The following is a 24609-nucleotide window of genomic DNA, read 5'->3' as shown; positions in this document are numbered from 1 at the left end:
AGTAACTATGAACAGCTTTAAAAAACATTTATTAGCATGAAATATAAGAACTAAAGTCTGTGCATGTATTGATTTTACCTCAAGAGTTATCTATATTGAGTTACTTCAGAAATTTTACACTGATTTCACCTGACCTTTCCCCTCTGTTGACTAAAATAGTTTGTTAATTTGGAATATAAAAACTTCTCAAATGCCATTTAAGTCATATAAGTTTAAGGGGGCTCCCATTCCTTCCCTCAGGTTCCTGGGCTGAGCAAAAAGCCAAAATATTGTACTGGGACAGAGTGAGACAACCAGAATTTTTCAGGAAAGAAAAAAAACCCAGATAACTAGGGTGACTCAGTCACGGAAGAAAAAGAAAAACGGAGGGAAAATCTTGTCTCTGAAGGAGGGAAATGGATGGAGCCATAAATCCTTATTTAGTGGATGAAAATAATAGGTTTATACGCTTCAGATGATTTAGTTCATGTTCAGGATATACATGCTGCAATGGAAACAGCTTAAATTGGGATACTTTGAATCACAAAATCTGAAGTTTCAATCAAATGCACAGGAAGAACTTAAGGAGTGGGGACTAACGGGAGAAGATCCCACTTGTCATTGTGCTCCATGAAATCAGAAATAGTATGATTTCATGTTGATATGGAGACTGAGGCAGACTATAAATGCTTTGGCACACAAAATCCAAGAGTCATTAAGATTGGCTTATCTTGAAAGGCTGAGGAGTGGAGTTGCTTCTAGCTACCAGAGGGAAATGGAAGAGGCAAGGAGACTAGGTTGGGGCAATCAGCATCCCAATCAGAGCCAGTCTGGCATAGTGGTTAAGTGCATGGAGTCTTATCTGGGAGAACCGGGTTTGATTCCCCCACTCCTCCACTTGCACCTGCTGGGATGACCTTGGGTCAGCCCTAGCTTTCACAGGAGTTGTCCTTGAAAGGGCAGCTGCTGTAAAAAGCTCTCTCAGCCCCACCTACCTCACAGGGTGTCTGTTGTGGGAAGGGGAAGGTAAAGGAGATTGTGACTGCTCTGAGATTCAGAGTGTAGGGCAGGATATAAATCCAATATCTTATTCTTCTTCCTACGACTAAGAGATCAGTGCCCTGGGGGCCATGCTGTGGTTAAACCATAGAATTTTTACTTAATGCTAGAGCATCACTTCTGGGTTGCACTGGAAGCAACCTAATTGTGCTGGGGATATCAATCAGTGCCCCCACCCTATTTTACTCAGGAATTTCTTCCAGCTGCTCAGCTTAGAGGTGACAGGCAACAGCAATGGTGACAGGAGGTCTCCCAGCACACCAGCAGATCTTAAAACCCTATGAAAGCAGTTCCTGCCATGAGACGCTGTAAATTTTATACTCAATGCAGGATAACTGGGTATCAGGATTTAGAAGGTTATGCTACCAATCCTACCAAATTATGAATAAATATTTAGTTTGGGGTTGGCAGGGGGGAGAGAAGAGCATGACGATTGTATTCAATCAGAACTAACGGTGTGATCAGACAAGCCATTTGGTCTGCCATAGCCACTCCTCCCCTCCAGATTAAATTGGCATGATCACACATGCACATCTGGCTCCCATGCCCACTTGCCCTTACCTTGTGTTAAAATGACTGCCATGGGAATGAAATGGCCACCTGCAAATTTGGGTGGCTTCCCCAGCAAAGGATGGCTTCCATGGTGGGTTTCCAGAAATCTGAGTGCCTGGGTGCACCATGGAAAAGGAAGAGCAGTGTGATCATTCCACTGTTCCAGTCCATCCTTTTTACCTCAATTCCACTCTGTGGTGCTCTTCAGCGCCCCCATAGAAGGTGGCTAGAAGTGTGTATGCTGGTCTACTTATGCACACACACTGTGGGACTTAGAAAAAAATAACCAACCCAGCCATGGTTCTGTGGTTGCCAATGTGAACAGCCAACCATGGGGCTCAACACTATGAGATACTGGCTTAACAGGTGCTGTCTGATTGATTCAAAGCATCCCAAACTCAAATGGCTTATTTAACTACATGATACCACTGTGGCAACCAGCCCATCTAATCGCACCTTAACTCTTAGATGCATTGTCATTTAATGTTTTGTCTCTTTGCCCTGATACTGACATTTAGTGCATACATATCTCTCCTTGCATTAGCTATCTTTTTAAAAACTTTCTAAAATAATGCTGAATTTGTATAGGTGTACTATTAGGGATTATTTCAAACATGCCCAGAGTATGAATGGAAGGCACATGATACAGAACCTTTGCTGAAGCTAAGCCATTCTGGATCTGGTCAGTGTTTAGATGGGTTACTTCTCAGAAATTTTATTTTCTATCATGACAGAGGAGGAAAAGGAGAAGGAAAAGAAGAATCTCAGAGCATCTTACAATTTTCCTTCCTCTCCCCACAACAGACACCCTGTGAGGTAGGTGGGGCTCAGAGAGATCTGAGGGAACTGTTCTTGAGAGAACTACTCTGAGAGAATTTATGACTGATCCAAGACCACCCAGCTGGCTTTTAAAAGGTGACATATGCAGGAAATATATAATCAGACTTATGATCCACTCTATTGTTCTACATTTAGTTGCATCCAAAGACTCAGCATGTCTTCTGCAATGGGGAGTTCTGCTCACCAACCTTTTGGAATCCTTGTCTGTCAATAGGAACTGAAAAGGGGATGGTCTGAAATACATTACATATTATAGACTTCCAAAACCCTTTTGGGAGAGCCAGTTTGGTGTAGTGGTTAAGTGTGCGGACTCTAATCTGGGAGAACCGGGTTTGATTCCCCACTCCTCCACTTGCACCTGCTGGAATGGCCTTGGGTCAGCCATAGTTATCACAGAGGTTGTCCTTGAAAGGGGAGCTGCTGTGAGAGCCCTCTCCAGCCCCACCCACCTCACAGGGTGTTTGTTGTGGGGGAGGAAGGTAAAGGAGATTGTGAGCCGCTCTGAGACTCTTCGGAGTGGAGGGTGGGATATAAATCCAATATCTTCTTCTTCTTCTTTTCACAAAGTCCCTCACCAAAAGCAGTTGTACAAAACTTTAGAAGTCCTGGGATAAGAGGATAGTGAGGATAAAAAAGGCTAGATAGGTGCAGTGTCAATCTACTTGTTCTGCACTTACTTGGTTTCCTACCATCAAAACCAGGAAACTTATTTATTCTAGGACAATCCCATGTGTAAAGTCCCTCAGTTTGTTCTCAGCTATTTAAAAAGCTAAATCTTGTAGCTGAAATATTTACTAATTATGCAAGTAGATAAAGCATCTTGTAATTGTCTTCTAATTGCTTTTTCTTGCTCTTGCCATTGACATTTGCTAATGGTGGTGATGTGTTACTGTTTCATTATATGGCCTCAGTAATGGATCACAAGGCTTGTTAACTGCACTTTAAGGCACTTTTGCCTAAGTATGCAATAACTCACTTAAAGGCGGCTCAATGTGCACCTTTGAGCAAAACAACACTTTAAACTTTAGATTGGTGTGCAAAATCATTTCTGTTAGAATCTATCACTGCCAGAGGTGAATGAGGGGATAGCTGAGCCTACAACAACAGATGATGAATAAAAAATGAGGGGAAAAGTTGAAGGAATTGTAGAAAACATAGAGGAGAAAAAGTGGGGTGTTTTCAGACACCAAAGGGGAAAGTAAGTATTTTGTATTTAAGTTTTTTTTAAAAAAAGGAGACTCCTGAAGAACAGGAGTAAATATTGTGTATTTAATTAGACAAAGGGCATTTGCAGATGTGCAGAGAGCCTGTGACTTGATCTACTAGGTGGGAAGGAGCCAGACAGGGATTTGATGTAGGACTGGGAGGCAGGGTTGATGAACTGTTCTTTGGGATCCCACTTCATAGCCTTTGGCATGTATTCATGCAGGATGCAGCCTCCACTCTTTATTTGAGGAATGAGTTGTATGAATTGTTTTTTTAAAATGTTCACCAAGTCAAAAGAAGAGGCAAAGATCAACAAACCTGTTTGGTACTAGAGAGGGAGCTCCTTTCCTTATTGAAGAACTTGTTGGCTTGAAGATAAAGAACTTATTACCTGGAAGACTGTGCTGGTTGCTTCTACAGTTCTGTAAGAAGCAACAAGTTTCTTCTTTCCTCATTCATGTCAGGAAAAATCAAATTGCATTGAATTGGATCCAGCCAATATTTTTGCTCAACCTTGGCCAACTTCCTTCTCTACCTCCATACCTAAAAGCCACTCCACATGGCTATTGTTCATGGAGGTTCCATGCTCCCCCAGCCTTCTTGGTGATCAAATAGGAATCATCCCTTCCCTTTTTCACTAGTGGAAAAGTTGGTTGAATCTAGCCCTTCTGATCATGGCAATCCATATGGTTTAGCGATTAAGAGTAGTGGACTCTAAACTGGAGAACCAATTCACCACTCTTCCACATGAAGCCTGCTGGGTATGGAGAGCCAGTATGGTGTAGTGGTTAAATGTGCGGACTCTTATCTGGGAGAACCGGGTTTGATTCCCCACTCCTCCACTTGCACCTGCTAGCATGGCTTTGGGTCAGCCATAGCTCTGGCAGAGGTTGTCCTAGAAAGGGCAGCTGCTGTGAGAGCCCTCTCAGCCCCACCCACCTCACAGGGTGTCTGTTGTGGGGGGGGGGGGAAGGTAAAGGAGATTGTGAGCCGCTCTGAGATTCTTCAGAGTGGAGGGCAGAATATAAATCCAATATCTTCTTGGGTAACCTTAGGCCAGTCACAGTTTACTCAGAACTCTCTCAGCCCCACCTACTTCACAAGGTGCCTGTCAGTGGGAAGAGGAAGGTAGATGTGATTTTAAGCCCCTCTGAGTCTCCTTAGGGTATAGAAAAGTTGGGTATAAAAACTAACTCTTCTCCTTCATGGAAGTTTATACTCTGTGCTTAATATGCAGTGGGATGAGTCAGCTATGCTGGTGAAGTTCCCACTGTAATGGAAGACTCCTGGCCAGCACTAGTACAGATAACAGGATGAGCAAATGTTTAAATCCTTAAAAAGTTAAAAATAGGGGAGTGGGCTAAACATTCAATGCAGTTCATAAAACAATAAATTAATCTGAAAACAACTGCAAATTAAACCTGTAAAAGAGACAAAGGATAAGACCTAAAATCCCCAGCCAGAACTTAAAATGGTCAATTAATTCAAAAGGTTTCCCAGAACAAGTGAGTTTTAACCTCGATCATATATCTGTAGGAAGGGAGTTTGATAACCTGGGATGGCAAGGAGGAAAAATCTCTTACCAAATCCTTTCAGTGCTACCTGAAGCAAAGCTTGCTCTTTCAAACAGGGTCCTGTCAGATTCCCTAATCCTTAGATCCCAGGCAGGTTCCTACATATGGAGACAGACCTTTGAGCCTTTGTGACCAAGCTGTTTAGAGCTTTAAAAGTTAACACCAGCACTCGAGATTGCTCATAAACAAAGGTGATGGGTTCCAATTAGCATTCTAGTTGCCATAGATTGCATCAACTAACAAGTCTGCCCCACAGAGAATGCACTGCCGTAGCCCAATCCAAATATTACCAAGCCACATCCATTTTCTTCAGGAGCAAATGAGTGAAAGAAGAAGATATTGGATTTATATCCCGCCCTCCACTCAGAGTCTCATAGTGGCTCACAATCTCCTTTATCCTCCTCCCCCACAACAAACACGCTGTGAGGTGGGTGTGGCTGAAAGGGGTCTCACAGCAGCTGCCCTTTCAAGGCCAACTCCTACGAAAGCTATGGCTGACCCAAGACCATTCCAGCAGGAGCAAGTGGGGGAGTGGAGAATCAAACCCAGTTCTTATCAGGCACTCCTATCAACTTCCTTGTTTTTCTAGGTTCAGTCATTTCCAAGGACTACCCCAAAATGCAGCTCCGATCGTCCAAGGGGAACATAACCCCATTCAAAATAGGCTGTTTATCTATTCCTAAATTAGTGTTAGCCCAAATCCTTCATTTCATTTGGATTAACCATCTACGAAGAGGGCAATTTTTCTCTCTTTAGTGGGGGAGACACTGTTATACATTGCAGGCTGACTTGTTGGCCTTGTCTGGAGAAACCCCATTAGATACATTAGTTCATTCTTTGAAGCAGCTTTTGAAGCCTGAGAAAAGCAAACCAATTCACAGATTCCTGTTATGTTGTCAAGGAAGCAATTTGCAACAATATCTATGGGGGATTACATAGTTTATAGGAAAGGCTAACTAAATAAGTTTCTACTGATGATGAGTTATATTCAAAGTTGTTTTCAGCCAGCTACACTGCTAGTGGCTCAAAGCCAGGACTTTTTTGTGGCATTCCTCACCAGTACTGAATACCAGCACCTTTGGAGGGGGGAATGCTCCCAAGTCTAACAGTGCAATCCTAAAAGCACTTTCCTGGGAGTAAGCCCTATCGAATGGACCTTAGTAGAATTCAGAGTAGATCTGCTTAGGATTGCTCTCTTAAGGAAGGAATGAGTGGGAAACAGTGCAATTCTTATATATGAGTACTGACACTGCTTTTTTTTACAAAAAAACCCCCAAACATTCAAAAACTATGAAGATTGTGAAACTGTTTGAAGCTATCATGACTAGTCTGTAGTTTCCCTCATACAATATAACAGGAGGTGGTCAGCGGTAGCTCTCCAGATGTTTTTTGCCTACAACTCCCATCAGCCCCAGCCAGCATGGCCAATTGCTGGGAGTTGTGGGCAAAAAACATCTGGAGAGCTACTGTTGGCCACCCTTGCATTATTAAAAGAGTTCAACAGAGGGAGAGGAACTCACTCTTGCAATGGACTATGATTTAGTCTCTGGCATCTGCATTGTGGATGCAAGCTTATCAAGGCAGAGGATTAAAGATTTCTCTTTAAATTTCTATTGACTGGCAACATCAGTGAAAGAGGAGAAAGGTTTCCATTGTTTTGGGTGGCTGCCAATCAGAATCATGTGATTTTGTGCATTTTGCAACTACTTTAAAAAAAGAGTGGTGTTCAAATTGTCAATCAACACAAAGTCAGCAAATTGATCTAGGAGCCACCCTACTGCTTGTTCCCAGGGCTGGATCTAGGGCTGGATCGGGGGGGGGGGCAGAGGGGGGTGCTTGCCCCTGGCGCCGACTGAGGGGGGGCACCAAATTGGGAATGGAGTTCATTGTGTTTTATGGGACCATAAGATAGAATAGCCCATAACGGAGCGTCATTTTTTAATTTTGCCTCCCCTCAAAAAACGTAGATCCACTCCTGCTTGTTCCCCCAATGAAAAGGTTAGCTAGAGATCAGACCTATCAGCTATTGCAAATATTCAACACTTAACTATTTTAATATAATATGTAACATAACATAATGTTACCATGTTGTGTAGCCCTTGTTCCCACCATCTTTCAGTGGATCAAGACAATCTGGTGTTATATGTCATCTGAATGATATCTTAATAATGAGTAATATCCGAAGAAACTGGAAGCAATTTCTGGAGGCCTGTAATCTGCAAAATCTAAAAAGAAACAGGCAAAAGTATCTCCGCCCAGTTGGAAGAAAGAGACAGATGCAAGGTTGGGATGAATAAGGGCCATTTCATTAATTATTATATGAGTTAAGTAGCAAGGCCAAACCAAACAGTGTGGGATATGTCAAACAAGAGGTCACCTGACCCCTCCCATCCATATTGGATGAACCACCTTCCCCCTGGTGCAAGCCATCGTTATGTGGCTTGGACCTGACTTACATAACAGGCTACCCCTTGGAGCTCCAGCCCACCCAAGCTACAAAAGGAGAACCTATCCAGGGCAGTGCCCTAGGCAGTCTGCATTCCCAGCCCAGAGCCATACAACCCAAAGACTGATCCTGACAGACCCATTGTCCCTCAACATGTGGGAGTGCCAAAAGGAGCTCATCAATCTGCATTTCCCCTTTTCCACACTAACCTGCCAAATGACTATATCTATTTAGATGTCACCTCCAAATCTGATTATCCAACTCCACAGACAACAGTGCAGGGTCAGCAAATTCAAAGGCTTGCTGTGGTGTCCAAGGACCTCCACAAAATTCTGCTCTCAGTTGCCTGGAAAGATACGCAAAGCAGATTGATGAGCACCTTTTGGCACCCCCACATTTTGGGGGACAATGGGTCTGTTGGCTCGTGAAAGAGCAATTGTGAAACATGGCCAGTATTAGCTAGTAAAACATCTCTGAACAGATGTTTTCTGGTAGAACTAGGTCCAACAAAAATGGAAGCATTGGATGCTTGAAAGCAATTTGAACTTTGAAGTTCCATCCATTATTAGAATTTGGATTTTGGCTTCTGCGGACTATTGGTTCTACCATTTACCTTGAACCTGTTCATTTTTGTGAATATTGTATTGTATATTGTAGTTGTGTTCGAACATGAATGAAAAGATGCTCACCAATTATTTGTAATTGGAGTTTTATTTGGAATCCATACAGTTGTTTTTGCATTCCATTGTAATTATACTGTGTGACCACTTGTGATTGTTATATTACGGGATTGTTATATTACGTATATATACAGGACATCATAAATAGATCCCTCCTAGAGCGGCATTTTCCAACGCCCCTGAAAGAGGCCTTGGTCCACCCCCTCTTGAAAAAATCTACAGCAGACCCGGCCGAATTGGCAAACTACCGACCGGTGTCCAATTTACCATTTTTAGGTAAAATTATCGAGAGGGCAGTGGCGATGCAGCTACAGAGATTTCTAGATGACACTTCCGTCCTGGACCCATGCCAGTCTGGCTTCCGGCCGGGTCACGGGACGGAGACGGTCCTGGTCGCCTTGGTGGATGACCTCCAGCGGCAACTGGATCGAGGCGGTGTGGCAGTGCTGATGTTATTAGATTTGTCGGCTGCATTTGATACAGTCGACCATCAGCTGCTGATCTGCCGCCTCACCGACATAGGGGTAGAGGGGCTGGCCTTACAATGGCTTTCCTCCTTCCTCATGGGTCGGGGACAGAGGGTGGCAATTGGGGGTGAGCGATCCCAGAGGCGCACACTAGACTGTGGGGTGCCCCAGGGAGCAGTTCTCTCCCCGATGTTATTCAACATCTATATGCGCCCCCTCGCCCAGATTGCCCGGAGATTTGGGCTGGGTTGCCATCAATATGCAGATGACACCCAGCTCTATTTACTAATGGACGGCCGGCCCGCCTCCGCCCCGGGGAACCTGGACTGGGCTTTGCAGGCTGTTGCAACGTGGCTTAGACTGAGCAGGCTGAAGTTGAACCCAGCGAAGACAGAGGTTCTCCATGTGGGTCGTGGCACTCTGGGGAAGGAAATATCTCTCCCGGCCTTTGACGGGGCGCCTCTGAAGTCAGCGCAACGGGTAAAGAGCCTGGGTGTTTTACTGGAGCCTTCATTATCAATGGAGGCCCAGATAACGGCCACTGCCAAGTCAGCATTTTTTCATCTGAGGCGGGCGCAGTTGGCCCCTTTCCTAGAGCGGCAGGACCTAGCAATGGTGATCCATGGTGATATTAAAATAGTTAGCAATGGTGATCCATGCGACGGTCACCTCAAGACTGGACTACTGTAACGCTCTCTACATGGGGCTGCCTCTGTACCAGACCCGGGAACTGCAGCTAGTGCAGAATGCGGCAGCCAGGCTGCTACTTGGTCTCCCAAGACGGGAGCATATATGGCCGGGGCTACACGGACTGCACTGGCTGCCGATTGTATACCGGATCCAGTACAAAGTGCTGGTCATAACCTTTAAAGCCCTATATGGCCAAGAACCGACCTACCTGAGGGACCGTCTCTCCCCATATGAGCCCCAGAGAGCACTCAGGTCAGTAGGCAAAAACAGACTGAATATCCCTGGGCCAAAAGTGAGCTCCTCCTTTGCGAAGAGCTTTTGCTGCAGTTTTTCGTCTCAGAGGCCCCAGACGAATCGATCCCTCAGGGCTTCATCCAGGTTGTCGAAGCTGCAGTTCCCTGCAATTTGACGGTGGACAGCCAGGTAGATGGCAGCCGTCTCTCCCGCCCTTTGATCCCTCTTGTGGAAGAGGAATCGGCAGGCGATGATGGATGGCTGGGGCAAGAAGTGCCCTGTCAGGAGTCTGACTACCTCTTCGTACGTTTTCTCTGTGATCTTCGCAGGGGCCGAGAAACCCTTTGCGATCTTGAATGTGGCCTCCCCGCAGACACTCAGGAGCACGTCTCTCTTACGGCTGTCGTCTGTAATCATGTTCACTCGTAGGTAGCAGTCGACCCGCTCCATGTAGGTCTCCCACCTATCGGGGTTGGCGGGGTTGAACTCAGCAAGGTGGCCTGTCGCCCCACTCAGGTTAGCCATGGTGGCGGCGGGCGCTTCAGTCTCCCTAGACTGCGTGCCTTCCTCGTCTCTGGCCAGGTCAGCGAAGTCCCGCTTGGGGAGTTACCTGGCTAGTATCCCATCCTCGTCGCCACTGTAACGTACTGAGTGATGAGACGTGTTGAAGGCAACATGCTTTATTAGCGAGTACATCACAAGAGGGAGAAACGCGGGCCGGGTCCCAATTATATACATACCCCGGAACAACCCTCAGCCTGGCCAGGTCCAATCCTCAGCCTGGCCAGGTCCAATCCTGGCCAGTTAAACTTCCCACCACAGATCTTGATTGGCGGAGCGTATTTGCAAGCTACGTTCGGGGACCGGTGGACTCCCACTGGTCACCTCTGTAGCGTTCGCTGCGTTGTAACTTCAGGACTGAAATGCAAGACACAACACCCCCCCACCCTTGCTGTCTTCCCACCCACCCAAGTGAGGGCATTCACTCCCCTCCCAACTCAACGGGAACTGATCTCTGCCATCTGGACTCCAGACAACAGATCTGTCTCCCTGTCCTGGAGAAAATAACTGATTTGGAGGATGCATGGCATTATATTCCCGAGGCCTCTCTTTTTCCTGACAAAAACAGCCATGGGCTCTAAGGAAACACTCTCAGTGGGGCCTGGCCTTCCTGACTATTTCTGTAGCCTTCAGAGGCTGTGTGTGCTAGGAGGCCTTTTGTGAAGCTGCAGTAGCTTCAGCCCTTTCTGAGGCTGGTTGACAGAATGAACACAGATACAAACTGAAGATGTGGCTGTCTCTGAGGTAAGACTGCTTTTGGCCGTTTGTTTAACATTCCTGGGCCTGCAGTAGGTGGGGGCAGGGGAGTCAACCAATGGGAGGCCAGAGATGGTGATTGACATGTGATGGGCCAATAATGTGTTCCCATAGTAACTGCCAGAACTAAGGTTGATTGCCTTTTATTGACAGAATCAGCTTTGCTGCCTAGCAACAGCCACTTGGGCAGGAGTGGACTCAAACCAATGGCACACAAGTACTCTGGACTGATAGTTTGATGGGCCAAAGTCTGATACCCCAAAGTCCCACTGAGCTCCAACCAATCACGATGGTCAGATTTGCCACCATGACAGGGGAATTATAGAAGAAGAAAGAAGAAGAAGAAGATAATAATGATATTGGATTTATACCCTGCCCTTCACTCTGAATCTCAGAGCACCTTACAATCTCCTTTACCTTCCTCCACCACAACAGACACTCTGTGAGGTAGGTGGGGGTGAGAAAGCTCTCACAGAAACTGCCTTTCAAGGACAGTTCTGCAAGAGTTATGGCTTGCCCAAGACCATTCCAGCAGCTGCAAATAGAGGAGTGGGGAATCAAACCCAGTTCTCCCAGATAAAACTCTGTGCACTTAGCCACTACATCAAACTGCAGGTGTAAAAGCAAGGGGGAAACTAAACAAGTAACAGAAGCAAGTTTTCCTTCTTAATGGCATGAACTTTCCAGCAATGAATATAATCTGACAAATCTTAGCCTCCCACTCCTACATTATAGGAGACTGCTTGTCAGAACTAGCTAGTTGTCAAAGAAAAGAGTGGACAAAGATTGGGAAGGGGAAAGCTGAATTAAGACATGCTATTTGAGAGGTGCCCTAGGTCCCATCTCTGGTTTGTTGCCCTGTCCAGAGAGAATATACATCCAGTTATCATCTCTGAGAGATTTGATATAGTTAATTACAAGATAAGGATTTGTTGTTTTCTCTGCTGTAAATGACCCCTAACAAGACTGCATGTTAATTTCTGTAACAAGGTATCCACTCGGGAGTGGCAGAGATGCCCAACAGACAATTAAATCCTAGAGAAAGTCCTCCTCCACGTAGGAAACATCAAAAAGGCACATCAGCTGCACCAACAATTAATGACATATGGATTCATGTCATAACCTTTCATTAAAAAGTGATGCTGCTAATTGTTCTGATTATTCTAAACTTTTAAAGCCAAAGATACCATGTTTTGTCAATAAAAGACCAGCTATGTAGTTGGCAATCTGCTTATCAGACTTGAGCATGACAGTTTGTTTCCTTTCCTTCATTTTTTTATAATACCAAAGGACACAAGTTCATTATTGGGTTGTTTTCTATTTTTTGGTTCATTATTGTTTCTTTTTGTTATTGTGGACAGACAGACAGACAGACAGACATGCATACAACTGAGCTACTGTCCCCACATTTTAAAAAACCACCGTATTCTGCCATAGTGCAGAAAAACTATGCTTATTATTTTTATAGGGAGACAAATCTACATAGTTTTCAGTCTCAAGGTTTTAGCTCATGGTGGGGGGGAGCATAAACAGCTGGAATCATTTCAATATACACTAAAGGTGGATCTTAGAAAGCACTTTATTCTCATACATTTTCAAAAAGTCAGAATGGTTAATGGAGTAGAAGGACAACACATCTTACTATGTTAACGAGACAGGATCAGGGGCATTGCCTATGGCAAGAGTCTTATTGGGGAACCAAAATTTGCAGCATTCCTAGCTCTCTTCAGTCTACCATGAGAAATGCATTTTACAATAAATATATTTACATTATTCCACAGAAATAGGTTAACTCATGGGTCTTAGGAACAATTAGATTCCTGGACCTTGTAATGTTTTATACATATATATGGGATAGGTCTCGGCTTGGCTTCGCGAACGAAGATTTAAGAAGGGTGCAATAGTCCTCGTCTGCTGCAGGCTCTCTGGTGGCTGACAAGACCAATGCGGGACAGGCAGGTCCGGCCACAGTGGCCGCAGGGAAAAGTCTGATTTAGGGTTGGTGCTGTAGCAGTGCGATTCTTCCTCAATCTCCTTTTGTCCTCAAGACCAGCTATGCATGCGTTCTCAAAAGAAGAAACAGCCTGGTGGATGGTGTGCCTCCATGCTTTGCGATCTGAGGCTAGGTCAGACCACTGGTGATGGTTGATGCGACAGGTGCCAAGGGATTTCTTCAAGGAGTCCTTGTACCTCTTCTTTGGTGCCCCTCTATTTCGATGGCCGGTGGAGAGTTCACCATACAGGGCAATCTTGGGAAGGCGGTGCTTTTCCATCCTAGAAATATGCCCTGCCCAGCGCAGCTGCGTCTTCAATAGCAGTGCCTCGATGCTGGTAACCTCCGCCCGCTTGAGAACTTCAGTGTTGGTCACAAAGTCACTCCAGTGGATGTTGAGGATGGTACGAAGGCAGCGCTGATGAAAGCGCTCAAGGAGTCGCAGGTGATGACGCTATAAAACCCACGATTCGGAGCCGTAGATGAGGGTTGTCATCACAACCGCATTGATCTTTGTGCCTTTTTTCAGATGCTTGTTGCTCCACACTCTTTTGTGCAGTCGGCCAAAGGCACGGTTTGCCTTTGCCAGCCTGTTGTCAATCTCCTTGTCGATCTTAGCATCTGAGGAGATGATGCACCCCAGGTAGCTGAACTGCTGGACTGTCTTCAGAACTGATAGGTACCTGAGAGAATAAACACCATTTCAATAGCATATTGTTCTGAAAGAGGAATTCAGCTTAGTAGAAATTGGTAAAAAGATGTCTGGGTGGATTGTCTTTCTGAGGGTGAAAGCAGATTTTGGATAAAAGGATGCAAACTAAATGAAATGTCTCTATAAGAGGTCATGCTTCCAGGTCTTCCAGTTTCCCCCTCCTCTTTTTAAATTCCAACTTGATCAGCATAGAAGTAAAGGTCATTTTTGTTAGCTTCTAATACTATTGTCAACTTACATCTTATATTTAAGGAAATAGCTTGCTTAGACAAACAGACAGCAATATGGAACAATTCAGTAACAAATAACACTATTACCGTCACCTATGTTAATAAGCGAAGAGCCCCATGGCACATAGTGGTAAAGCTGTAGTACTGCAGTCTGTGTACTTTTCTGTGTACATATTTTTTTTGAAGGCACCAGGCAAAAATGAGGCTGGCCCATGCTTACATTTCACATTTCTATTGTCTAATTTTTGGAGCAAGGTGGTCTTTTCCTAGAGGGTCAATCCCAGCAGAAGCTGGGTTCAGGTAGCCGGCTCAAGGTTGACTCAGCCTTCCATCCTTCCAAGGTCGGTAAAATGAGTACCCAGCTTGCTGGGAGGAAAGTGTAGATGACTGGGGAAGGCAATGGCAAACCACCCCATTAAAAAGTCTGCTGTGAAAACGTCATGATGTGATGTCACCCCAAAGTCAGAAATGACTGTTGCTTGCACAGAGGACTACCTTTACCTTTTTATGTTAATAAGTAATCAGAATTTTATTTGTCTAACTGAATTTTTAATGTCTAACTGTATGTTTGTTTTAGTATGTCATTGTACACTGCCCTGAGCCCTCTTTTGGGGGATGGGCAGTATAAAAATTTAATAAACAAATAATCCCCCATGCTAAATTCCATCAAAACATCAAGGCCACAACTGTGTGCAGCTTTATTCTAATAATTGGTATTGTTCTATTATTTCAGACCAACACAGCTACCCACCTGAATCAATACCAATTGTTAGAGTTTTGTATGCATATGCACTTCTGCAGAAGTATCTAAGTGTGCATGCACACAAAAGCCTATACCCAGAATTAAACTTTTTTGGTCTTAAAGGTGCCACTGGATCCAAATTTTGTTCAATTGAAATTAATGCTGATGGTAGGGTTAGTACACCTCTCAACAATTTGAGGTGTGACAGAATTGATTGATTGAATATGCTATAATAACTAGAAGTAACCAGAGACCAGCCAGTGAATCTCTCTTCTGGCCTTGAATTTCATGGTCTATATAGCATGACACCTGGCATACCTTAAGGATTACCACATACCATATGAACCTGTCCACATCCCATATGAACCTACTCAACCACTATGATCATCTTCTTGAGTCCTGCTTTGGGTGCCCCCATCATCTGAATCACAGGATCATAGAATCAAGAATTGAAAGGAGCCATGCAGGCCATGTAGCCTGGCAGAACCTACTAGGTACAAATCTGTGCTGACTTCCTGGATTGCCAAATTGTTCTTCAGATGTCCACAGATTGTCCTTTTAAAAGCTACTCCAATATGTTCCCTGGTCTGGGAAATTTGTACTCATCCAGGGCAGCCAGGTACCTCTCAACAACCTCCATGTCAACCAGCAACCTGGACACCAGGCTCTACCAACCATCTGTAGATAGGTCTGTTCTCTTCTTCAGAGAAACAACTGAGGCAAAATAGGCTTTTCTCCAATTTCACTCATGGACCTATCATATTTTTTACCTTGCATTTGCTCCTCACATGTCTGAAGAAGCTTTTCTTATTATAGTGAGCCTCCCTGGCCAGCCTCAGCTCTCTCTGAGCTTTGGCCTCTCTGATGGCTGGCCTACAGTGCCTAGTAACCCTCAGATACTCTCCTTTAAAGATATATCCTTCTCTCCATTTCTTGAACATTTCCTCTTTCCCCCCCCCCTTAACCAGGGTTGCAATATCTAGCTGGGACCTCGTCGGGACACCCCACCCCAACTCCGTGCCGCGTTGCCCAGAAAGTAATAGGAAGGCAGTTGGGTGACCATTAATTTGTTTACCTGAGGCACACACCGTGGCTGCTCCCCCGCGATGTTCTAAAGGGGGTCTCGCGCCTCCTCTCAAACTGCCTGAAGAGCGCGCACCGCTGCCGCCACTGCAGCCGCAGCTCCCGCTGCCGCCACTGCTGCTGCTACATCAAATGCCGATTTCAAAGTAGGAGGGGCGGGGGGAGAAAATGAGCCAAACTCTCCTTTGTTGTCCTTATCCTCCCCCTCCTCCTGGCTTTGGCACATGCATAGAAGAAGCAAGCATTTTGCCGGCTGCTGTTGCCAGGCTTTCTGCTCCTCCAAAAAAGCTGCTGAACGGGGTGGAGGCGGGGCTGTGTCGAGAAGCCCAAGAGCGGCGCGGAAAGGCTGCTGGGGGCTGTAGTTTAGCATTTCAGTCAGTGTTCAAACCGCTTTGCACGGTGCAAATTGGGACAAAATTGGGTCTTGTCGGGATGTCGGGACAAGAAGGTCCATAACGGTGACGCCCGATATATCGGGACGGATGTCAACCCTGCCCTTAACTTATCATGGAGTTCTCTCTTCATCCACAGCTAGATGAATTGCCACCTGAGAAAAGGCCTTTGCTGTGGCACCAAAATTAAGGAATTTACTCCTCAGGATACTTGTCTATTCATCTTATTCAATGTCTTCCACAGGAGGTGAAGACCTTTTTTTGTTTCATTTGCCATACCACCAACAATTGTTATTAGACATCTTCCCTGGCTATGTTTGAATGCCTGTATTTATTGTGTTGATAAACACTTTACATATACATTTTAAATGCTTTTTTAATATTTTAAATGTTTACTGTTTTGATGTTTGCCACTTTTAGATAGATAAATGAATGAGTAGGTAAATGAGATGACATCACAATATTTTTTTCAGCTAATCAAATTAGTCTGTGATACCATAGAAGGCAAATGACAGCAATTTCAAAGAATGATCAGATCTTTTCACAAAGTAGAAAGGGTTTGGAAAAGGAAACTATATTATAAAACCCAATTAAAAAATAAACAGTAGATTCAAGAAAGACTAAAGAAAACACTACTACACAGTAAAGGTAACTGGGCCCAGAAGCAAATTGGGAGCCAGCAGGCCTCACTTTGGGCAGAGCTCAGAGAAACAGAGCTTTGGAACCTCTAAATTTTGTTGTTCTCTTTCTTTCTTACCCCCTCCCCCCAATACTTGCTTCTGGGCTCCATTGTTCAAACCCTCTGTGAGAATTTTGCTGAACTCTAAGATCTGACAAACTAATATTTCTTCCCTGCAAAAATTGGAAAATAATCAAAGTGTATAAAGCAGACAGATGGAAATCTTCATCATGCCACTGTGGCCACATAGGAGAAAGTAATTGAAAAAGTATGATGGGAGTTAAGGTTTTATTATGACAATTATAATTCAAGAAGCATTTTAAAGTAGATGCTGAGCTGATATCATTTGGTATACCTTCTGGTGATGTCAGGGGTGTGTGGTATATGCAAATGAGTTTTGCTAATCAGCTCCAGCACCTCTTTTTCTATTAAATGACCCCAGGGATCCAGTATAGATGGAACAAGACTGAAGTGTTAACAGATCCTATCAACATTCTGCACCAATTGTAGCTTCCAGATGGTCCTCAAGGGCAACCGTGCATTGAGTACCCTGCAGTAATCTAATGAAGATGATATGAGGGCACACACAACAACAAGATCTTTTTCACCCAGGAAGGACCTTAGCAGGCTCCCCAGTCAAAGCTGTGGAAGGCACCCTTATGGAGTGTTATTATCTATATGACAAAATCCACAAATAAGGAAGCAGAAGCAGAAGACTCAGGGAGGAGGGAGAGATAGTACTAAAGAGGCAGGTAAAACAATGTTCCAGAAAGGATTTTTAAAAGCAACCATTTGTACAGTCATGTTATATCAGTAATGGTACTTTTGACCCACATCCCCCCAAAAAACCTCAAACTGAAAAGTGGAGAATATTCAATATAAATCTAATTATTATCCATCAATTAATGTGCCGGGCTCAGTGTTGCGTGGTGGGGCCTGAAGCCTCATAAACTCAGAAATGAAAGGGAATACGGTATTCCCCTCATGAGTTTTTTTTTTGGGGGGGGGGCATGTGTGTGTATGTGTGAACTACCAGTTGGCTGTTCAGGAGAGAGAGAGAAGGGATCATAGATTGGGGGAGATTTTAGCTATTTTGATGACTCCACATGCAAAATTTTAGCTTCTTGTTTAGATCTGAGTGATCATGTTGATAGGAAAAGTGTCCCACAATTATTGATATCCTCTCATCATGAGGTAAACATCAGCTTCTTACACTTTTGAAAACCAAATGCTGCCTAGCTTCTCCAATTCAAACTATCTTGAATGCTGTTCTTCAAAGGAAAAGGGTCCAAAACCATTCTTGGGGGGAAATTTAGATTAAAGAGGAATGGTGTAAACACCAGCAGCAATATGCCCAAAGGTAGTTAAGGAAAAAAGACTTTTGCTTTTTTCTGATGTGGTATAACTGACAAGCTCATCGCTTTGTTTATCCCTTAAGCTGAATATGAACTTTTATTTAAAGATTTAAAATATGCCTATACATACACAAACACTTTAAAACTTTTCTGAGCCAAATATATTTACCACACTCCATATGAATCTAAATCAAATTAAATCCACAGAAGCCAGAAAAAAAGAGTTTATAATATCTTTATCTTATGGGTCACAAAATATCATTGCTTATATTTATAGTTGTTCTGGCCAAATGTAATATCTCAAAATGACAATGAAGTGGGAGAAGATTGGGGAGACATTCTTTCAGATGTAACATAGTGCTTAGGCAATTGCATAAGTTTGTTTGTGCCAAAGCAATGAGAATTGCTCCTCAAGCAGCCAAGGTTGCTCTCCCCCTCCCTCTTTGATCATGTTTAAAATGTACACCTGGGAACCAAGCCAATGAGATATTATTTTCCTCTTAGATAAAAGTACTGATTTCTCACAAATAATGAGCTTGACAATTTCTTCTGCTCATGATGCTTATTTTTGTCTTGAGTTGATTCCCTATCTTTCAAATGTAGTATTTGCAATTTAAAAGGAGGTGTGTGTTGTCTGTGTACTGCTTGTGCCTCTGCAGCTATCATCACACTAAGCAGCCAGCCAATATCAGTACATGCTCAGAATTTCCTGGATTGCTAGCAAAGTCATATATGCTCCAAGATCAGGATCAAAGCATTTATCATTTAAATGCCCCCTAAGAACATGTTGGTGCCAGCCTCGAAGGTCTAGAGTTTAGGGGTACTCCTGGAGTCATCACTGATCATGGAGGCCCAGGCAGCTGCCACTGCCAAATCTGCATTTGTATCACCTTAGATGGATAAGGCAATTAGCCCCATACCTGGAGCACAGTGACTTGGCAACAGTGATCCATGCGACAATCACCTCAAGAACTGACTAATGTAATGCCCTCTACATAAGGCTGCCCTTGACCTAAATTTGGAGGCTGCAGCAGGTGCAGAATGCAACAGCCAGGTTGTTAATGGAGCTACCTGCACTACCTGTGCTGGAAACACTGCACTGGCTGCCCATGGTATTCCGGATTTGCTTCAAGGTGCAGGTTATAACCTTTAAAGCCCTATATGGCTTGGGACCTGCCTACCTTCAGGACCGTCTCCCACCATATGTGACCCAGAGAGCATTTCATTCGGGGTCCCAAAATCTCCTCAAGATCCCTGGACTGAAAGAGGCTCGACTGTATACCACCAGAGCCAGAGCATTCTCAGTAATACCCCTGCTCTGTGGAATGCCTTACCTGAAAACATCAGGGCCCTGCGGGATCTGCTGCAGTTCCGCAGGGCCTGTAAAACCAAGTTATTTAAACTTGCCTTTAGAGGCTGAAGGGAGGTAGCTATTACCACACGGCACCGATAATCCAATTGAACCACTATAAGTGAAGCAAGATCATTTAGAGCAATTAGAAACGCACATCTTGGTCTTAAATGATTGTAAACTGCATTGGTTAATTTTATTGTGTAATCTGCTTTTAATGTTTTATATGGTTAAGTTGCTGTTGTTAGCTGCCCTGAGCCCACCAGGGGAGGGTGGAATATAAATTTGATAAAATAAATAAATAATAAAGCTTTGGGAAATATATATACTACCAAGGCTTCTTTTCCAGAAAAAGAAGTACTGGAACTAGAAGGGAATGTAGGAGAAACATATGGGTGCCCCTCATGAACTTTGAAACATTTTTTGAGAAATTTGTTTTCATGAAGTTCCAGAACTCCATTCCACCATATTCCCCCAGAAAAAAAGCCCCATAAACTACAGACATTTAATGACAGAAAATGATACTCCAGGAAAATATTTGTTTATGGCAAAGTTATCTAGTGCATGTACTTGGAGGGAGTTGTGTTGTTTGTTTTAATGCAATGGGTTGCAATCAGTGGTAATTTTCCTGCCCACACTTCCTGCTGCAGCTTCCTGAAATTTTGTTCCTTTGAAATGAAAGATTCTCAGGAACAGAATCAGGTTGGGAGTCAGAGGTCTGCAGCTAGGGGAGCAATTGGTGAAAATCCACCCTTCCTCTTGATCAGTATGTAACTGATAACACTAAAATGTTAGCATTGTTGTTCAAACTGAACTACTGTACCACTGTACTGGGACTTACTGATTCTGCCTATTGTGATAAACAAGGTATCCTGCATTTCCTTAATGCACATAAAAATATAATAAGAGCCCTGCCAGATCAGACCAATGATTCATCTAGTCCAGTATTCTGTCTCACACGCTGGCCAAACTGTTCCTCTGGAGGACCAGCAACAAGGCATTGAGGCCAAGCCTCTTCCTTGGTGTTGCCTCCTGGCTTTGGGATTCAGAGGCTTAGAGCCTTTTGTTATCGAAAGTGGACTCAAAGAAGGGGGAATTAGCTTCATAAGAGGGTCCAGAAAGGAATAGTGCAGGGCCTTGTAAGTTTGTGTATACCACGGTGGATCTCAGTGGGGATACCCCAAAATAAAATTGTGAAGAAAGAGTGAGACAGAGAATGCTTTTAAACATTATTATTATCAGGCCTCAGATTCAGTGGGAGTTCACAGGAACACAGCTCCTGAACCTATCTAGGGTGGCCAGACCGTCCCGGGAGCCCGGGAATGTCCCGGTTCTGGCCACCCAATCCCGCCTCCCGGGCTGCCTATACCAGGACCATTAAAGGTCCCGGTTTAGCCAGCCCCGGAGGCGGTGGGCCGCGGGCGCCGGCGGGGAAGGTGGCGAGTGAGGCAGGGAGCGTCCCTGCGCCTGCGCAGGGACGCTCCCTCCATCACTCGCCGCCTTCCCCGCCCGCGCGCGGGGCCCAGCGGCAGTGGTGGAGGCCTCTCCGTGGCCTCCGCTGGTCGCTGGAAGCCCTCCAGAGACTCTGGAGGGCCTCCAGCGACCAGCGGAGGCCGCGGAGCACCCGGCGCTGGTCCCGGAAGGCCTTCCAGAGGCTCTGGAAGGCCTTCCGGGACCAGCGCCGGGTGCTCCGCGGTGTCCCCGCAGCCTCCGCTGGTCCCTGGAGGCCCTCCAGAGTCTCTGGAAGGCCTTCCGGGACCAGCGCCGACCAGCGAAGGCCTCCCCGCGGCCTCCGCTGGTCCCTGGAGGCCCTCCAGAGTCTCTGGAGGGCCTCCAGGGACCAGCGGAGGCCGCGGGGACGCCGCGGAGCACCCGGCGCTGGTCCCGGAAGGCCTTCCAGAGCCTCTGGAAGGCCTTCCGGGACCAGCGCCGACCAGCGAAGGCCTCCCCGCGGCCTCCGCTGGTCCCTGGAGGCCCTCCAGAGTCTCTGGAGGGCCTCCAGGGACCAGCGGAGGCCGCGGGGACGCCGCGGAGCACCCGGCGCTGGTCCCGGAAGGCCTTCCAGAGCCTCTGGAAGGCCTTCCGGGACCAGCGCCGACCAGCGAAGGCCTCCCCGCGGCCTCCGCTGGTCCCTGGAGGCCCTCCAGAGTCTCTGGAGGGCCTCCAGGGACCAGCGGAGGCCGCGGGGACGCCACGGAGCACCCGGCGCTGGTCCCGGAAGGCCTTCCAGAGCCTCTGGAAGGCCTTCCGGGACCAGCGCCGACCAGCGAAGGCCTCCCCGCGGCCTCCGCTGGTCCCTGGAGGCCCTCCAGAGTCTCTGGAGGGCCTCCAGGGACCAGCGGAGGCCGCGGGGACGCCGCGGAGCACCCGGCGCTGGTCCCGGAAGGCCTTCCAGAGCCTCTGGAAGGCCTTCCGGGACCAGCGCCGACCAGCGAAAGCCTCCCCGCGGCCTCCGCTGGTCCCTGGAGGCCCTCCAGAGTCTCTGGAGGGCCTCCAGGGACCAGCGGAGGCCGCGGAGAGGCCGCAGAGCAGCCGGTGCTGGTCCCTGGAGGCCTCCAGAGGCCAGCGCCGGCAGCTCCCTCCCTCCCTCGCCGCGAGGCTGCCGCCGCAGGACTCGCCGCCGCCGCCGCTGGACTCTCCGCCGCCCTGGAAGCAGGTAAGGGGGCTGAAAGCGGGGGGGGGGCGGGGGGCGGCCTTCCTTTCTTCCCTCCCTCCTCCCTCCCTCCCTCCTTCCTTCCTTCCTTCCTTCCTTCCTTCCTTCCTTCCTTCCTTCCTTCCTTCCTTCCCTCACTCCCTTCCCTTCCTTCCTTCCCTCCCTCCTCCCTTCCTTCCTTTCTTCCTTCCTTCCTTCCCTCCCTTCCCTCCCTCACTCCCTTCCCTTCCTTCCTTCCCTCCCTCCTCCCTTCCTTCCTTTCTTCCTTCCTTCCTTCCTTCCCTCCCTCCCTCCCCCCTTCCTTCCTTCCCTCCCTCCCTCCCCCTTCCTTCCTTCCTTCCTTCCTTCCTTCCTTCCTTCCTTCCTTCCTTCCTTCCTTCCTTCCTTCCTTCCTTCCTTCCCTTCCCTTCCCTTCCCTTCCCTTCCCTCCCTCCTCCCTTCCTTCCCTCCCTCCTCCCTTCCTTCCCTCCTTATGTTCTTATGTGACACAGAGTGTTGGACTGGAGGGGCCACTGGCCTGATCTAGCAGGGCTTCTCTTATGTTCTTATGTGACACAGAGTGTTGGACTGGAGGGGCCACTGGCCTGATCTAACAGGGCTTCTCTTATGTTCTTATGTGACACAGAGTGTTGGACTGGAGGGGCCACTGGCCTGATCTAACAGGGCTTCTCTTATGTTCTTATGTGACACAGAGTGTTGGACTGGAGGGGCCACTGGCCTGATCTAACAGGGCTTCTCTTATGTTCTTATGTGACGCAGAGTGTTGGACTGGAGGGGCCACTGGCCTGATCTAACAGGGCTTCTCTTATGTTCTTATGTGACCAGAGTGGTGGAGTGGATGAGCCATTGGTCTGATGCAACAGGGCTTCTCTTATATTTTTATGTGGCACAGAGTGTTGGACTTGAGGGGCCATTGGTCTGATGCAACAGGGCTTCTCTTATATTCTTATGTTACACAGAGTGTTGGACTGGAGGGGCCACTGGCCTGATGCAACAGGGCTTCTCTTATGTTCTTATGTGATGCAGAGTGTTGGCCTGGATGGGCCACTGGCCTGATCCAACAGGGCTTCTCTTATGTTCTTATGTGACAATACTGACTTTGGTGGACCCAAGCACTGATCGGTCCCATCGTTGTGGGGCCCAGGGGGCCGGCGCAGCGGCACGCCGAAGCAGCCTGTCACTAATAACACAGGTCGAGATGCAGGACAGGAACCCGGAAGTGACCGACAGGCTGCTTCAGCGTGCCGCTGCGCCGGCCCCCTGGGCCCCACAACGATGGGACTGATGCCACAGGGACGGGCTCGAAACACTCTATAACCCCTCAAAAGAACAGCAGTCTAGCTCGCTTCCCCCGAGCCCTGCCGCCATAAGCCTCAAGGGGGCTCATTTTGCGGCATCTCCCGGCGGGAGGGTGGCACCCGCACGGGACACATATCAAATGAAAGAGGGGGCGCAGGGCTATCAGAAACAGCCAGCGGAGGGAGTCGGGAGACCACCCCACTGGGGGATCCACACCCCGAAAGTGATGAAGGTGGCGCAGATAGAGCCAACAGAGCAAACAGGACAAAATAAATAGGCTGCATTATGCAGCACAGTTGAGGAAGTGCCTTATCCCATATACTGATGAAGTATATACAGGATTTCAGAACAAAATTGTTTCCGGCGGTGATATTTGGGGGATTTTTGGGGATGTCACAGGAAGTGCTGTGAAGTCACTTCCTGTTTCCGGCAGTGGCATTTGGGGGAAATGATGTCATTTGGGGGAAATGATGTCACAGGAAGTGATGTCACTTCCCATTTCCGGCAGGTGACGCGGGGAAATGATGTCACAGGAAGTGATGTCACTTCCTGTTTCCTGTGGTGGCATGACGTCACCGGAAGTGACGTCACTTCCTGTTTCCGGCGACACGCGCTTCGCGCGCGCGCACCCCTACCTTCCCCCCCCCCAACGTGTCCCTGGCTGGCCTTCAGACATTATGGTCACCCTAAACCTATCTGACAGTTCCACCTCCTCCTTTCCACCTTGTCTATTGAATAGTAGGTGCAGCTGCATAACAATCCCTGGATAAGCTCCACTACCTTTTTTTCTACAAAACAATCCCTGATTATTATCATTAACATTGATTATTTCATGTTGTGATACAACTTAGTATTACCACAGTTATCATAGTCAAATTTAAATTAAAGAGTACTTTTTAAAAAGCATTTCTAAAAAGATTCAGGCTGACTCCACACTAACCTTGCTCCATGCCAGGCTTCTGTTTCTCTCAGGAGCAAGCTAGGCTTCTGTTTCTCTCAGGAGCAAGCTAGCGATTTCATACTAATTGCTCTGCACTGCCATTTTGCTCGGAGAAACCCCATGATTTGCGCTGCCG

This window comes from Heteronotia binoei, chromosome 9 (genome assembly GCF_032191835.1).
Source record: "Heteronotia binoei isolate CCM8104 ecotype False Entrance Well chromosome 9, APGP_CSIRO_Hbin_v1, whole genome shotgun sequence".
Taxonomy (NCBI): Eukaryota; Metazoa; Chordata; class Lepidosauria; order Squamata; family Gekkonidae; genus Heteronotia; species Heteronotia binoei.
The sequence above is the reverse complement of the archived record's forward strand: the minus strand, read 5'-3'. Positions refer to the sequence as shown.